The 12,358-nt window shown below is 36.9% G+C and overlaps 1 protein-coding gene across 6 annotated transcripts in view; it reads right to left on the bottom strand.

Annotated features, from left to right (window-relative positions):
- The window catches only part of LOC139121522 (transcriptional enhancer factor TEF-1-like), a 45,769-nt gene extending 36,465 nt beyond the window's left edge, over positions 1 to 9,304 (bottom strand). For 3 of the 6 annotated variants that reach the window (XR_011549308.1, XM_070686516.1, XM_070686485.1), the window contains exons 1-2: positions 9,130 to 9,274; positions 8,745 to 8,892 (exon numbers count right to left, since the gene is read on the bottom strand). The gene's annotated coding sequence lies outside the window, so the exon portion shown is untranslated. Of the gene's footprint in view, positions 1 to 8,744; positions 8,893 to 9,129 lie in introns of all 6 variants that reach the window. The other 3 variants (XR_011549310.1, XM_070686500.1, XM_070686492.1) reach the window with 3 other exon arrangements.
- Positions 9,305 to 12,358: the final 3,054 nt, after the last annotated feature.

Genomic DNA, 12,358 nt, shown 5'->3' on the forward strand with positions numbered 1-12,358 from the left:
CTGATTGCTATCCTATACTGCACTGATATCCTAGCTCTGGCCGCTATCCTATACTGCACTGATATCCTACCTCAGATTGCTATCCCATACTGCACTGATATCCTAGCTCTGATTGCTAAACAATACTGCACTGATATCCTAGCTCTGTTTGCTGCACAATACTGCACTGATATCCTAGCTCTGATTGCTATACAATATACTGCACTGATATCCTAGCTCTGATTGCTATACAATATACTGCACTGATATCTATGCCTTGACTCACAGTTACTCCTTATCTGACAGTATATCTGAAGTCACTTTTATCCTTGGCTGCCCTGTTAAAATATATCAAATCTATGGCAGAAATCCAACGGTCGACTGATGTCCAAGTTTTGACTGACACCACTTATACTGATATCATCCCCTTGACTGATATCCCTCACCTCTGAGTTTTTACAAACAGCCTAAAGTAGACTGATATTCAATACCACAGTAATACAAAAGCTCAGACTGACATCAAACAGTTGAGTTGTTCCAGCTTTTACCAGTATGGTCAATCTTTGACTTATATGCCACAATACATATTCTGACTTTGAATGTTAATACCAATTACACTCCAGGTTCTCACTGATATCTTATTCTGCACTGATATCCAGGCTGATATCCTACCATAGCATACATGTAGCATCTAAGATTTGACTGCCAGTCCCTCAGACAATATTAGACTGATATTCTTCGGCACATTTGACTAATATCCAACACTCCTTTGATGTCTAAGCTTTGACTAGGTTCACACTGTGAATGATTAACCAAGTTTTTGTCTGATATCTAACAACAGACTGACAAGGCTTTAACTGTCAGTCCATCTCACACTAATAGCATCTTTGTCTGATGTCCAAAAATAGACTGATAACTCTGGCTTTGATAAACTCCCATTCCCACTCATACTAAAATCAAACCTATATCTGATATCCAACAATAGATTAACAATCCTGGCTTTGACAGTCAGTCCCTCAAACACTGAGTCTGATATATCCAATCACAGACTGATAATCCTGGCTATGACTGTCAGTCCCTCTAACACTGATATCAGACCTCTGACAGGTCTGAAAATGAACTGGTAATCCTGGCTTTGACTGTCATTCCCTCTCTTACACTGATATCAGACCTTTGACAGGTCTGAAAATGATATGGTAATCCTGGCTTTGACTGTCAGTCCCTCTAACACTGATATCAGACCTTTGATAGGTCTGAAAATGATATGGTAATCCTTGCTTTGACTGTCAGTCCCTCTGACACTGATATCAGACCTTTGACAGGTCTGAAAATGATATGATAATCCTGGCTATGACTGTCAGTCCCTCTAACACTGATATCAGACCTCTGACAGGTCTGAAAATGAACTGGTAATCCTGGCTTTGACTGTCATTCCCTCTCTTACACTGATATCCAATCTGACTGATATTTACAAATAGACTGATAATCCAGACTCTGATTGACTGTCAGTTCATCTCACACTGATATCAATCTTGTGACTGATATCCCCCAAAACAGACTGATGATCATGGCTGGACCGACTGTCAGTCCCTCTGATACCGATAACAAACCTTTGACTGATATCCGACAAAAGACTGCTATTGATATCTTGGCTCTAACTCACTGTCAGTCCCTCTAACACTGATATCAGACCTTTGACTGATATCCAGCTGCACACAGATATTCTGGCTTTGATAGTTGGTCCCTCTCACACTAATATCCATGACTAGTAACGGTTAAACCCACGGAGTACTGATATCCCAGCTTCAATATAGTACCACACATCGTCCGCTTGCAGAAGGCTTATGTCCCACCTTGAGTCCCTGCTTTGACATATCCCAATTCAAATTTGTGTCAGAAATTTTGCAACATATAACTTCTTACATTAAATTACACATGTCACAAATTTTCAGCACAAACACACACAAATAAAAAGACCCTGGTGGTAGCATTGCCCATCCTAGAACACTTGATAAGGCATATTAGTGCCCAAAAAATGATGCCACAGGCAAAACCAGGCTATAAGACTTCTCTCTCACATTATGTCTCAATCAGCAAGTATGACTGGAACTTTCATGCTCAATGCCCCTTGACATTGACATTGGTGGGGTGGGGGTTTAGAATTTGTAAGTGATGGCTGTTTACTGGTGCTAACAGGCAAAAGTGAATGTGATGGTAGACTGCCCGCACTTGTTAGGTGACTATGAAGACCAAGCAACTCTGAAGGTTGGTTCACTTGACCCAAACTCTCTCTCACTTTCAGCATCATAAACATCATTAGTTAAGAGTGAAATGACATGCCACTTTTTGCAAATTTATGATTAAATTTACTTTAAACTCATCAATTGATCAAATTAAGTCTACATGCTACATTTCCCGACAGTACATAAACTAAGGGTTGTTTATAACAAACAATCAGCAGCAAAAAATCAGTAAAGTTTAGGACAATGTACATCAGTGACGGTATCAAGTTTCAACTACCTGTAGTTCATGAAGTACCAAGAAAACTAATTATTTGTGGATAATGTTACACCTTTTCTTAGCAAAGCTACCCTCTGTAGTATGTGAAAGAAAAATGCATGAAAACCGCCTTTGTCCAATTTGTCCTATTCACAGTTACACCTGCATCAAACATGAAAATGGCATCTATTGTGCGCCTTTAGTACCATTCCAACACAAGGGTTTTGCAGTCAGTGTAACCGACACTTCCAGATAAGTTTTGAGGTACACAAAAAGCAATGGCCTGTTTGTATGGACACAGTCTTTATAACTTCCTGTCCTTTACACAACCAAAATTCCTATTCACATACATGATTTCCCAGATACACCAAATACCACTGTCTTGGGGTGCAGCTAGTACAACCCAACTATGTCAACAAAGTGTTCCAATCTTAATATCAACGCAACAAAATAATTTCCAATCTTTTCCAACATGAACACAATATGCCGATTGTTATTCACACTACAAATTCAACAAAAACAATCAATAAAATCAGTATATCTCTTTGTTTGCTTCCTGTTCAAAATATCAACCAGCATTCATTCACACTGGCCACTTTTGTGTGCAAATTTAAGTCTTACCTGGATCTACTTTTCATAAACTGAGTCATCTGCTTGTTTTTAACAGTAATCCAAAACAGCACATATATTTAATACTGTTTATTGGTTGAATTCAGCTGGCTTTTTTATTCTAATTTAAACTTTTTTTACTTTTTTTTATCATTACATAATCCATCTCAAGCAAACAATTTATCAGTATGCCTAGTACCAATAGTTCTTGTGAAACTGATAGATTTTTATGATTCACAGCTTTGGAAAGAGAATTGTAGTAAACTCTTTTTTACTTAATGGTTTTAAATGTATTTTTTCATCTGTATGTTTTCTGTAGAGTCTAGCTTTCCACCCATTTTCATTATATTGTTTACTCTTGTCTTTTTTGTTTCATTCAATAATTTGTGCAATTTTGTATAATGATTTCAAAACTTGACAGTTGAAAGAATTTGGGAGAAATGAATTCAGCAAGGGTGTACCGGTATATTATATACTGTCAGTCTGCATGAATGTTATCATTGAAACTGCATCATCTGTTAATTTGCCTGGTCATTAATTTTTAAAAGTATCAGTTGATCATATCCACCGAACGTTCTAATCCACTTGTTATCAAACACATCCAGATCAAACCTAATGCATATAACAACATTGAGCTCGGTATGCATTTTACATGTGACAAACATCAAAGACATAGGCTTAGACTCCTATTGGAAAATAATATGATTTCCATCTGGTTATACGTGCCTATGGCTGGTTTGAATCATAATTGATGGACTCTGCCATATAGTAAATCTAAACAAGTCAGTTCTCTCTTTTTATAATTCCATATGGACAAGAAATTCTCACTAGCCAGCATGCCAGGAATCAGATCACTTTGTCAACAAGCATTACATCATCTGTTCTTACGTTACAATCATGCACTCTTTAAATCATTCTATCATTTTCATGGAATTTCTCATTTGGTTTGTAATGATTCAATCATTAGCCCTTTGAACAATGTCATTTTTCCCGCCAAAACTTCAGTGCAACGTTTTACCAATTTTTATGAATTTTTCTGTAACTTTTCAGATAATTTTGCATCAAATGGATATCACATTTCATTGACGACACTTTCTTATCAAATTCTGGCAAAAATCTGGAAAAAATTAACTGGGGTACATTTTACAAAGGCGGCAAAAATTGACTTTGTCGATCAAAGGGTTAAATTTCATGAAAATTTGTCAACTCATTCATCTTTTCACAGGCTACCTAAAATACTATTTATTTTTACCATAATATTTGTAACCCAGACCTCCTAGGTCTGGGTACAATGTTCAGTTAAAATGTATCGTACTTTCCCAATAAACAACTTTAACTTTGTGTGGCTTCCAAATGCCAAGTTTGTTCAAGAGATATGTGGGGAACCAGGCAATCCCAGGTTTTCCGCAAAAAGTTAGTCTACAAAGTTGCTGGCTTTTTTCTGGCTTTCAGACTTCACAAACAGAGAGGCATAATATGACCATATGACTGAACTCTAGACTAGCTAAGACTCTAGGAAGAGAAACTGAACAATTAAAACTTATGAGTGATGAGATATACTTGTGAACGGAAGCTAACATTTTAAATATAATTCCAGTTTTGACCTGTGGGATTGAAATTCCAAATCTCAACAAAATACCAGTGCATGTACATACCCACTCTCGAAAAAGGAACTATGGTTGGATATTGTGTTTGCAATTTTTGCAACATTGATATTTGAATGATTTAAAGAAAAGTTACTGGCAAGTCTCTCAACCAAAATTACAAATGGATGGACTGCACATGAGAGATGTGTTTTCTCAGTATGGTTTCCGCACATCAAGTTGAGATTTGGGATAGCAAGGCCAGTTCAAAATGTGGTCACTCAAAAAAAACGTTAATGCCCACACCAATATTATGTTTTAAAATGATGCATGCTAATGAAAATGTGACTATTAAATGTTTTATATTGGCTTTCACTGATTTTTTTACTATCATTATTGCAATATTGCTTGTATTATTTATAGCCTGTATCTTCTTTCTTTTGATAATTACAATGAAAGTAAAGTTGAAACGTAATATAAACACATACTAGTAAGTGTCATATTTCCTAGGAAAGCTATCACAATCAAGTACCAATAATCTAAGAAGTTTGAGATTTTATGATCTTTTAATGCAAATAATCGCAAATCTTCTTATACATGTATGCACATGCATAAAGAAATAATATACACATAATTAAATTATGAGAATATATCGCATTTAAAGATGTGAGGATAAAAAATTAAATGTGATGCACAGCAAACAAAGAGGTAATTTGCTAGTGACCAACTGGGCGTGATGCCCCCTATTAAGTCTACCCGTACTTGTCAAATCTCAGACATTCATTACCATACAGCCACAGATAAAATGAAAACAACACCACTGCATTGTGGGCAGAGACCCATCACATTGATAAACTTTAGGCTGACCTCTCAGTGTCCCACTGTTATCAAATAGCTCATAATACACCCACTTTCCTGTGACAACCAATATTTGCTTCCAAAACAATGTTAATACTGTACTTCTATATTTATCAATGACCCGAAGAGTAGGGTAAGACAGACTAAGTCTGAACCAATGAGCAAAAACCATATTGCTGTGATTGTTCACACCAAAAAATCACACTTGTACTGGTTTTGGTAATGCATTTCAAAGTCAGCAAATCAAAAGCTTGTAACATGAAGTGAATACTCCATGTAACTCCGCATGCACTTTTGAGAGATCACCACATCCTTCGTTTTTCAAACAATGTATATTTGGAAAAACTGAATGACCACTTGGATTGGCAATAGACAGGTCTTCTTGCAGGTTTGAAAAATGGGGACACAGCTATCCGGTTTCAACAATTTATATTTTTACAGCATTCTTAGACAGTAGCAAAAGCACATAAGCTCATAAAAACCAACTATACTGTATGGAACTAATTATTATATGAATCAAGTTCTAATAAATTTCATGTGAATGGATGGCGTCAGCATCATTCCAAGATGAACAGTTAAAACAGTACCAAAGTAAAGACGATAACAAACATATATAAATCTATACATTTGCCTTCATCTGTTGAATGATTTTGAAATTAATGTACCATGGAGAAACCTATTAACCTCCTTCATGGTGACTTGGCGGCCACTATCTGATTTCATGGTCTCTTCTGTTAGTTTGATCTCACCAGGGAATACGGTCATTTTACACAGTTGCATTCGGATCTAACAATTGCCGTGTGAATCCACAAAAAACGTACTGTGATTTACTCCTGACAGTAATTGAAATCAACTTTGACACTGACTGGCAGCTTAATCATTCTAACAAGTGGTATATTATAATTAATAATGTACACAACTTCAGAAATATGCAATCTGGAAAACTCTTGTTGAAGAGAAAGTGCGGTTCTTCTTTTATATGTGTGAATCAATAAGTTAAAATCGTAAATTGGTTTGATAAGGCATAGCAAAAATAACAGGCAAATCAGAAATAACATTATAGCACAGCTTTGAAGGCAATGTTTAAACAGCAAACTTTTGCATGAGTTTTTAATAAATCAGACCAAAAAGCCAACTTCAAAAATGAATGAAAGGAATTTTACACAAATGTGCTAAATCCTGGAAATGGCCGACTGATTCAGTTTTAATCTGCAATCTACGCACCTTCAAAATGTCATCATGTGGATTTGACTGGTAAAAGCCTTCATTAAATACTAATTTTCATGTACCATTCTTCTTTATTTTACATCTCAAAAAGTATAACCATGTTTCCAGTTAATCTTTAATTTCTATCAATGTTTACATTGCAATGGTTGACAATGTTTGCACAACAGGCTCATGCAGCGAAATTTTCCCACTTGCTTGCTCACATGGAAGAAAAATACCAATGGTAAATTCAAACATTTTCCTGATAATTTTGAAACCTTGATGCATGGCAGTGCATTAAAAAAGGCAACGAACTTTGAATAATCCTCGAGTAGTTGGCTTGAAAATATAAATTCATGAACATCAGTATAGTAGGATGGTTAGTTTTCAACACCAATAATTCAAGTTAATTTTGACAAAAAGAGGGCATCCTTTCTGACAGCCGAGAACATTCTTTAAAATGTTTTGAAAAATAACTGTGACTGCATCCAGCCAAAAATTCGCAGCAATCATTTCTACGTACATAAAAACATTTCTGCATCAAAAAGTTGCCGGGAATACTGACTATAATAGGCATAAAATTATCAAATATCAGTGTGAGTACCACTTCAATGTCAGAATCTGAACTATAAAATTTCTGAAAGAGATTTACAACACCAGTATGGTATGCGTTGCCCCAAATCTGCTGGTAAATGGTGCAATGAAAACCTGGGCAAAAGTCAACCCTTATATTTGATAAATGACCGATGTAAAAATTTCAAACTGCAGTCTACCATACTGTTCATAAGGATAAAATTGACTACAACACTGCTATTATCACGAAGCAAACCTGAAAATCTGCTGGTAAAAATAAACACCCTGATAAATCAAGCATATCAGTGAGAGGCTTTATAGCAAAAATTATTATAAAAAAATATCACATTTTATGAAGAACTGACATGAAGTAATTTGGCAAGATCGGGAAAAATGTGAGAAATTCAATCAATGTCTGACACATTTCCATATTTGAATTTCAACAGTAAATTGCAAGGAATTTACGGTAAAATTGAAATTAATCAAAAGATAAGTAATTTAACAGACAATGACAAGATATTAAGTGAAATAACATTTGTAATAAGATAGAAAGTGTCGCAGCATATCTCATTCATTTTTACTCAAAGCCATCCCATACACCTGTTGAAGAACACGGATTCATAAAGTTTTATTTTTTCATCCCCTGCAAACGGAAATAATCTATACTATAAACAATAGTTGGTCGTGTGTGTATTCACAGCACCTCTGACACGCTGGGTTGTTCGTTTCATTCAGTGGACGAGAAAACCTAACAAAAACTTTTTGTTATAAAGACAGGCGTATACAATAGTAATATGCAAACGAAGTGTTGAAAATAGGAACAGTGCACGCCGCGAACAACTGCAGCTTGGCTGTAATCATTGCGACACAAAGAGAAAAGAATCAGAAAACGTGCAAACTGGTCGCACATGCACGCAACCTGACAAATTGATATTTCTTGAGGTAAATTTTACAAGGTTTACCGACTGGACAAGCACGGTACCCTAGAATTTTCAGCACTTCGAATGAACGGGTCGAATTCCCGCAATCTCGTCTGAATTCTGGCCTGGCAGAAACAACAAGTTGTCGGAACAAAACCGTAACTTTTATAGAACAATAGCCAGCCCGCACACGTCTACTTCGTCAGATGTTCGTCACATACATGGACCCAATTTTCGACTTTTCACCCCGACATGTGATAAAACTTGACGCGATAAACGCCAGTTTAATGGGTCAGTGGGGTCATAAAGGAAACGGTTGGGTGCGGTGACACATTGCGCCAAGCAGAATTTGACTTCGTGCAGTTGGCAAATAATCGAAGTCACAGTCAACTGTTTACCATCGCCGTTCGTCGGTTTTCCAGGTCACAACTGGTGGTTCCGCTGCTCGTGGTTGTTCAGCAAGATCATCAGAAGTAAAGAACACTCGATAATGCGGTAAAAACGTGCGATCTCTTACCTGTCTATCTTATTTCTGAATCGTCTTTGTTGATTTGGAGTTGAAGCCACAACACCCCACAACAAAGTCAACTTGCACCGTAGATCAACCGTTGGCAAACCAATTGTTGAAAATACGACGATTTCAATATCAAAATAGGCCAACTTGGCTGAAATAAAGGACGATGTCGCATGATGAATGCTCGATTTTTCATATGTGATCAAATACGCAAGTTTTGGGATTGATTTGAGCTAATTTCAGCTCAGGACGCAAAGTTGAAAGTCTGGCCCGGAAGTTCTGCCTAGAAAAATGACAAAAATTTGAAAGATGCGAGAATTTCTACGCGGAGTGGTACTCATTCCATCATGCAAAAGTCACATAAATTCCAGATTTTCGAGCAACTTACCGAGCTCACGTATAGGTGGATAATCAAGGCACAAGATGGTGGTGGAAGCTTACAGTTTTTCGGTTTAAAAACAGCTTTTACCGAAGTTTTGTCGAGTTCCTTAGTGCTTTCTGTGTGGTATGTGTGGAATGATAAAAGGTATGTCAGTAGACGAATGGTTCAGCCACTACATATTAACCAATCAGTGGGCGGGGCAAAGCCACAACAATACATCTAAGGAGAATTTACATTACGATCAGTCGTCTTCGATAATTATAATGATGACAGTGGGGCGTCCTTTCCAGATGAAGTCTTGAAAGTCGCGCAGAGGATATAACTTAACAAATAACAGAAAAAAATATATACATTTAGTGACGTTTGACCATAAATATACCGAAATATTTGCATTTTATTGGGCACTGAATGAATTTCTCATATGACTCAACCAAAGAAGGTTTTGGGCAGTCAGGAACAGATTTGAGGCCATTGAGCGCAAAGTCTGCTGAATTTGCCGGCTTTTAAGCATTTCATTCCACCGTAAGATGAATAGTTATTTCCCACATTGACCCGTCGTTGCTCAACAGAACCGTAACCTGCTGGGGGAAGAGCGATTGAAAAGCAATTGTCCTGTTGCCAAGCATGTATGCTCACCTAGTCAGAACAAATTGACACTCTTTCGAGGTTATTGAGTGATTCCATCTTAAGCAAGGGTGTGTTAGGGGTTTTATTGTTAAACCAACAGGATTGCAAAGTTTACTCTGAGTGGCGAAAACATATAGAAGACTGAGAGACGCAAACTATATATTTTTGTGACATATTCGCTCTTTTACATTTCAAAATGTCGCAAACAACGAAATATTTTCAACACAGCATATTGTACATCAACCTATGACAATGGTCTCGTCTAATTGATGATCCATTAGCGGCGAGTGACACTTGGCATAGCATGCATGTGCCGCTTTCATTGGTTATGCTGTGATGTCAAACCCAACACCGCACCCAGACCGCCAAAATATCCTAGACGTACAAATGGATATGGTACGAAATAAAAACGCGCCATGATGTGGCAACAGACTCCTATTTCACGAGCAGTGCATGAGCGCTGTCTTGTGTTTGCGGTCATAAAGTCTAGATAGTGGTCGAAAGCTCATATTGCCCTACATATTTCTCTATCAATCTGTGCGAAGCAGGCACAAACCTACTTGAAAAGGAACGAAATAATGACCCAAGAGATAACAGTGTTCTATATAAGTGACAGTCGGCGATATCACCAATATTTGCAGGCCCGTTCACGATATTGCTTAGATTCCCGACCGCGATCGACTCAGAACAGATCAAATTGGGTATCGTCCATGCCATCGCACTATTACAGATCTTCGGGCCGCAGGCGTGATTGTCCGATAAACCAAGCCGTGGGCGCGGTAGAGTCGTCCAAATTTTGATATGGTTTCCACAGTGATGGGACAAAATACACGTGATTGTTTTGAGGCGCTGTTAAAGTAACCTTTTTTGCGAACATTGTAATTTTTATCCATGGTCAAAGTCATTTCTTTTCAAGGGAAGGAGAGCTGAGCTAGAGTGAGATTTGCACCGAACCTATACTTGTAATATGTTCTGTACTGTGTACCTGTAATTTGTCATAGGAAACTGCAATGCATGCAGTCAGGTGATGGACAACCGCATCCGTCACATACTGATAATTTTGTTCAGCCATACCTGAATATCCCATGACATTCTGCAAACATACTGCCACATTATACGATGCTGTGTAACGATTAATAAAATGACGTCAGTGTTGATCAAGTGAACAAATCAACTCCCGTGCTAATTACGAGTGGTTGCTAGGCAACAGCCCAAGCAGTACCTGGAACGCTGGGCCCTAGACAACGGAGTTATTGGTAATAACGGTAGCTGGGCGCACTATGCGCGATCACTGTTTCGGGTCAGAAATTCACAATTAAATTGGAAATAAAAAATGACTCAAGCTTAGGATCAGGAATCAAGAAGGTGATTAATCAGGACTTATTTGCACAGTTAAAATATGTAAAATGCCAAACATGTTTTCCATTAAAAAACTTTTTAACGGCTTCAGAGAGCTATATAATTGAAAGTGAAATTTTGTAGAGAATTCAAAAAGTTTGTGATGTTAATGAGCAAGCTTGATCCAAGACTCATTAGGTCCAATAATTTTACTTTCAAATTTATTCTCCTCGTTTGTTCTCTCATCAATAACCGTATTGGAGAGGGCAAAAGTTACCACTGTCATCTCTTTGTTTAATCAATCAAAGAGCCATTACAAGACATTTCATTACATCTATCATCGTGTCAGTATCAGAGATTACATGTAAATGCACTTAGTGTGAACTGTTCATGCCTTCAGATATAAATCTGTCAGGAAAAAAAGACGTGAAAATTTATTTACAATGCAATGTCAAGAATTTCCTCCTTCATAACATTGGTCAAAGATAAGTATTCTAGTATTCTGAGAATTATAGTATAGCAACTGTATTAATTAGTAAGCACCTTAAAAGGGAAAAACTAAAACTTTGTCTTAAACTTTCCTCAATGACACTTTTAGCCATTCTCTCACAAAATCAAGAATAAAAATTAGGGGGTCAACATGCAAAGTTTAGTACTAGAGAAAGAAATTATCTAACATATACTGATATTTTAAATTCAAAACAGCCGCAACCCTATGTTAGCTCTATGGGAAAAAATACAATTTTCCATTTCAGAAAAACTAACAAAGTGAAAATTTTTCTTATTTCAAGAGCTTTAAAATGAGCCCCACAGGTGGAAGAACAGAATTGTATTGAAAAAATGGAGAAGCCTTTTACGTCCTCAAGACATATTCTACCTTAAGTGGCAGATAAAGGCTCTTATTGGAGTATTGTGAATGGTAAATTGCCACATGATTGTTGTTAACCCTTCGAAAGCTAACATCAATTTTTCTTGCCTTTAGAAAATATATCCCAGTCAATTTTTTTCAGAATTTTACTGAAATATGATGTCCATTTTGTCCAAAATTATTGAAAGACTAACAGAAAACTTCATAAAAATTGGTAAAATGTTGCACTAAACTTTTGGTGGGAAAAATTACAGCCCTCAAAGGGTTAATTTCTGTCGTGGTAGAAACAACCAATGACTTTGTGATGTTCATTTGACTCTTTCATTTTTCACATACACCTAGTGGTCTGATACCATACACTATTGATGAACCAAGATATGGTGAGGGGGAGGAGGCTGTGGA

Source organism: Ptychodera flava, chromosome 2 (genome assembly GCF_041260155.1).
Source record: "Ptychodera flava strain L36383 chromosome 2, AS_Pfla_20210202, whole genome shotgun sequence".
Classification (NCBI taxonomy): domain Eukaryota; kingdom Metazoa; phylum Hemichordata; class Enteropneusta; family Ptychoderidae; genus Ptychodera; species Ptychodera flava.